This window comes from Sciurus vulgaris (assembly GCF_902686455.1).
Source record: "Sciurus vulgaris genome assembly, chromosome: 10".
In the NCBI taxonomy this organism is placed as follows: Eukaryota; Metazoa; Chordata; class Mammalia; order Rodentia; family Sciuridae; genus Sciurus; species Sciurus vulgaris.
Genome location: NC_136470.1, coordinates 8,298,443 through 8,304,552, shown reverse-complemented (window position 1 = coordinate 8,304,552; position 6,110 = coordinate 8,298,443).

Genomic DNA, 6,110 nt, shown 5'->3' with positions numbered 1-6,110 from the left:
AAAAGTATCAGTTTGTTGCTTAATCCACATCCGTGTAAACCAGAAAGTTTGCCACTCTTCAGGTAAGAAGGTGTAAAGTCGGGATGACTGGCGGCGTGGAGACCTGATGTGTGGATGTGTATGGCTTGTCATAGTGCAGGCGTGGGTCTCATTGAGAAGGAAGAGGTTTTGACCTGTCATCTGTGCCCCTTTGACCAGCGGTTCTAAGTTGTAGCTGTGCACTGAGGTCACACCATGAGCTGACAGCACCCCTGGGCTGGGGCCCCGCCAGAGGAATGACTCCATACCGTACAAGTAGCCTGTGGTTGTTGATCCCTTTGATCACATGTCCCTGTTCTCGGTGGGCAGCCTGGCTCCCAGCCACACCCCAGGTGGGGACACTGTTGGGTTTTAAAATCTGTCTTTCATGCAACTAAAATGGGGGCATTGGCGGGGAGCAGGGGCACACCTTCAGCCTAGACCACTAACTGCCTGTTCATCAGCTGTCACTCTTGAATGTGTGTGGGGGGGTGTGTATCTCTTTTTTTCAGTTGTAGACAGACACAATACCTTTATTTTTTTATGTGGTGCTAAGGATCGAACCCAGCACCTCCCACTTGCTAGGCAAGTGCTTTACGGCCCCAGCCCCCTCTTCAGTATGAATGATAGTTGGCAGTGAACGACAGGTGATGTCACTCCACCGCCGTCTAGCCCAGGCCGCCTCGTCTGGCCAGTGGGTGGGGAGCCTTCTGCACAGGAGCCCCTCTGCAGGTCAGGGCTGTCCCTCTTGCAGTGGTCCACCACTCAGGGCAGGGCTTGGATGGGGTTTTGTTTGTTTTGAGCAGTGTTTCCAGATGCCTCCCGCAAGTCTGCTGTTGAATATCAGTCCCTGCTGCTGGGTGGCTAGAAGGGAATAGGCCCAGGAAGACCGCCTGGGAGAGCAAGTGTGACAAGGACAGGCCTGCCTTTGCCCCGGGCAGCAGTGAGGGGAGAGGCAGTGGAGGACAGAGCCTCTGTCGCACACGGGTCCTTGGCTCCGCTTTGCCCCTCTTGTCTTTGCGAAAGTACTCCCCTCTGTTCTTACTAATGCCCTCGGCCCTCCTAACAAAGTAGTCCTCAACGCGGCCCTGAGCCTGGCTCTGGGAAGCTGGTGGGGCTGGAAGGTGGACTGGGGCGCTGCCGTTCCCACGCTGGAGTCTCCAGTGCTCCCGCAGCGCCCCTCGCGTGCTGGGCTCGCCACTGCACCCTCCTCCCAGGGCCTGGTTCGTGTGTGAGTGGACACACGACTCCCCTGATGCGTACCTGATATGTCCTCGTCACCTGGATAAGTCTCTTTCTGGCTCTAAAAGCCCAGGTCTCACCTTAGGTAGAGGAGAGGACTCGGAGCAAAGGCAGAAGAGCCTTCCATGCTGAAATTAGAAAGCGACTCAAAACAACACGAAGGGGGCTGGGCTGTGGCTGGGTGGCGGGGCGCTTGCCTAGCGTGTGCGAGCACTGGGCTGGATTCTCAGCACTGCTTACAAACAAATGTCCATTGCCGACTAAGAAAATATAACAAAAAGCAAACATCGGCATAAAAAGCCAGGGGCGTGGTGGTGCGGGTCTGTCATCCCAGCAACGGAGGCTAAGGCAGGAGGATCTCAAGCTCAAAGGCAGCCTCAGCAACTTAGTGAGAAGGAACAAATGAACCAGCGGCCAGATCACAGGCTTCCCCTGTGTATCCAAGCAGCGGACGCTCTTCAGGCACCCGTCCTCCGGCCACCGGAGGTCACTGTTCCCACTGTGAATCTGCTCAGCAGTTGCATTTCCTAGGCCAGAAGGCTGTCACTCCAGGCCCTCTGCCACCGGGTACCTACACTGGCTTCAGTCCCTGGTGGCGGGACCTGGAGCAGAGTGGCTGGGTGAGAGGACAATGAAAGTAATGCGTGACTGTTCCCTCCTCCTCCTGTTCCTTCAAGAAATGTCGATCAAGTACCTTCCAGGCTCTGAGGATGTATCAGGGAGCAGCAAAATCCTGCCCTCATGGAACCGACGTGGTTGGGGACCAGCAGTGGCATAAGTAGGTTTGTATTAGGAGGTGGCCGTGGAAGACCAGAAGGGCGAGTGGCCCTAGAAGAGCTGGCTGCAGACTGGCTTGCGACTGAGAAGGGCGGGACGGGAGGTGCGGGTTGATCAGGTGTTCTGGGTTCCTCCGGAAGCAGGACCTCCTTGTCCTCTCAGGTGCTGGTGCACCTGCCTGGTGATGAGGGTGGTTTGACTGGGGACCCCCTGCAGGGGCCGAGTGGGGACGGCACCTGCAGCCAGGCCGCTGGGGGCGCTCCCAGTTCTAGGCCTCTAAGTGGCTTGTGACATGAGTTTTAGACCTTAGGCTGCAAGCTGGCCGATGGGGATGGGGATGATGGTGGAGGGAGCTTAGGCCTGTAGGCCAAGTGATTGTGGGCTTCTCCCCAAAGTGTGGCTGCCAGCATGAGAAGGTGAGCGGGGGCGTAGGAAGCCAGGACAGTGGGAGGAGCGTGGCTCTGGAGCTAGAGGCAGGGTTGTTTCTACCTCAGTCACTGAGTTGCTGTGTGGCCACACATTTTCCTTCATCTCCCAAGGCCTCGGTTTCCTCATCTATAAAATGGAAATGCAGTGTTGCCTCGTGTAGTAGTTTAAAGGATTAAGTGAGGTGGGTGCCTCCTTCTTAGGCTGAGTTCTGTTTCCTCAGTGATTTCTAGGGAGGAAATTAACCACTGTATTAGGATTCCTCAGAGGACAGAACTGACAGGATATGTGTATGTAGGGAGATTTTGGTATAGGAAGTTTCTCATGTGATCATGGAGGCTGGTGAATCCAAAATCCTGGTGTGGTCCTGGGTGCCCAGCAGGGCTGATGGTGGTGCAGAGGAGTAGTCTGAAGCCGCACTGCAAGAGTCTCTTGCCAGGGGTGTAAGGGGCGTAGTCTCTGTTCTTTTCAGGCCTCCTGCTGACTGGGGAAGGCCTGCTTTATGGAGGGCAGTCTGTTTATTCAGAGTTCACTGATTTACATGTGAATCTCATCCCAAAACTCTTGCCAAGTTGACACACAAAGTTAATCAGTAACTCAGGCCAACCCTGGGAATTGAGAAGCATGCACGTGGCTTGATGAGCTGACCAACAGTCTAGACTCTGAGCAGCAGTTGGTCTGGATCCCAAATCCGTGGCTAATCTGGCCTCCCAGACGTTTAGAGATAACCCCTCTCCATCCAGATTGCCTCATCTGCAAAATGAGAATACATGATACTCTGAGAATTTCCAAAAGAGCAGTTTAGGAATACTGAAACAGCTTTGAAGATCAAAGTGGTCTCTTTCCTACGAGCAGAAACAACCAAAAGCGTTAACTTGTAACACAGGTCCTCAGCAATCACATGGTTTTAAGGTCGCAGACTGAGCCAGTGGATTCCGCCATTTGCTGTGTGGAATCTGCCATTGCTGAGCGACCAAGGATGTGGTTGCTTAATTTCTCTGAGCTTTGCTTTTCTTGTCTATAAAATAAGGCAGAAGGTCCCTTGTCACAGACTTAGCTGGGTGAGTGAGCACTGGTGCAGGTGCCCCCTGAATGAGCTTCTAACCATCAGCCATTCTTGCCCTTCTCTGACCTCCTTTGCCACTGAACAGGACCCCTCCCCTGTGGGTGCTTGTGCCTCAGAGGTTTGGATTCAGAACTAATGCTTTTGGGCCCCAGCTTTCGCACCTCCTTCTAGGTGACCTTTGCTCTGCCAGAAGCTGTAAAACCAACTGCACAGAACTCCTACTGGATAATCGGATTCTTTGCCACTGAGAGATGTCAACAGAACTCATTAAGCGGGGAGATGCCCAGCCTTGGGGCCACCTTGGGGCGTGGCAGGATCCACACTGTTCACTACAAGGGAGCAGCTGCCCGTGGCAGGCAGGTGGGGTGCTGGAGCATCCTGAGGGATGGGAGGTGAGCAGTCACGATGCCCACAGAGGCCAGCTCTGGGGATACCCACTGGAGGAGGCCAGGCCAGAACGGCCTCCCGAGCAGCAGACCTTGGGCAGGACGTGGGAGCCTGTGATAGCCACAGAAACTTGAAATGACAATGTCATCACTTCTTCCAGGTTGACAGGGCTCCAGTGACGGCATGCTCAGTGATGGCCGAATGCTGCAGGTGGCTCTACACCCATGTTGCAGAGCGTGTTTTATCAGCCCATGCTCAGAGCAGTGTGAAAGGGAAGCGTTCCATCCTCCGTGCTGGCGTGAAGCAAGGTCCCGGAGCCTCTGTCTTAGTTTCTGAGAGCTGTTTTTTTTTTTTTTTGCAGCGCTGGAGATTGAATGAACCCAGGGCCTTGTGATGCTCTGCCACTGAGCTACCTCCTAGTCCATGTGATAATCTTAAACGGCTTAACAAAAATTCACTCAGTCTGTAGGCGTCAGCAGGGCCGTGCTCCCTCCAGAGGCTCAAGGGGAGGACTCCTTGCCTCTGCCATCTTCTAGTGGCTCCTAGTCTTCCTTGGTCTGTGGCTACATTGCTCCAGCCTCTGCTTCTGTCTCCGCATGGCCTCTTCCCTTTGTCCTCCCTTCTCTTAAAAGGACACTTGCATTTAGTTTTAGGGTTCGCCCTAATCCAGGTGATCTCTTCTCAATGTCCTTAACTAATTATATATACGAAGACCCTATTTCCAAATAAGGTGGTTCTTGGCGGGTGGAAATTTGGAAGGGCAGGATTGGCTCCCTTACACTATGCCAGGAGATGGACCCGCAAAAGGTTGTCTGGAGAGTAGGAGCCGGTGTCACAACGGCAAACCAAACCAGGAAAAGATTATGTAATTGCTGAAGGGCAGCAAGGCCCCTGAGCTGTCCCCAGTTGGCTGGGGAAGGCCCTTCAAGGTTCCCTGTGCCTTGGCTAGTGCCGGCTGGAGAGCAAGTGATGGCGCAGGCCCTCAGAGAGGCTGGTGAAGTCATCTGTTGCTGCCTGCACTAGTTCTCTGGAGCCTCGGCAGGTTGGGGGGCATAAGGAAACCAAGGCAGAGAGAGCTTAAGAAGCGTGCGCAGTTTCTTGACGTTACAGCCAGTACCTGGCTAGGAGCCTGCCGGCTTTGAAGCCGCTCTTACGTACTGCACTACCAGAAGGTGCCCTTACATGGGGAATGAGACCACATAGCTAGCCGGAACCTGGGTTTACCCGCATGAAGGAAAACCCCAGCAGGTCAAGTGAAGCCACAGCAAACCCCTGCTTCATCCCTTCAGGAGTCAAAGAAAGTGAGTTGAGACTGGGTCACCTAACCTGCAGGGGGCGCCCGAGACACAGACTGTGAGAAAACCCGGAGATGAATGACATGAAGCAAAGCGGGTGTGAGCTGGGTGTCTGGAGAAAAGGCTGCTCGACTGGCCCCACCCCATGCAGCAGGTGTCCCAAAGGGCAGCAGTGGAGAATGGGCATAGGGTAAAGGAGATGGGCCTATTTTTAAAAGTGGCTGACTTGAGGGGGCACATTTAAGCTGAGACTTGGTACACGAGGAGAGATGGAAGTGGGCACTTCAGGCAGGGGAAACGGCCAGAGGACCTGAGGTGGGAAGGCCTGACCTGTCTGGGGAATGGACAAGCAGACACCTGTGTGGCCGGAGCTTGGGAAGCTTGGGGAGCCAGCAGGCAGGTGACATGTGATAAGGACAGAAGAGGGCAGGGGCGGGGAAGGAAGCCTGGTCGCATTCATAGTGCAAAGGCGAGTCTGCATCTTTGTTTTAGGAGCTCTCTGGGCGCTGTGAGGACGGCGGCTTGGGGAGGGAGCCCTCTCAGGAGGCTACCCCCACGGTCCAGCAGGGATGGACCTGGGCCAGTGCCCACTTGGGGGCAGAGGGACGGGCACATCTGAGGGGCATTTTGGATGATCAGGACAGCAGAGTGTGGTTATTTTGCTAGTGGTGTGAACTTCCAGAGCTCTTATTAGGAGGGCCTTAGAGTTTGAGGTTCAGGGCCGGAAGCAGCCAATCCAATGGGACCGCGCATGCCTGCCAGTCTTCCTGAAGAAGGGACGGGGGAAGGTGCTGGGATGGATACCAGATTCACCTCCAGGAAAATGGAACACCAGGGGCCTCCCTGTTGCTTCTTCATCTCACTCAGCCTCGGCTTGAATCCTCCCAGCAACAGGGACT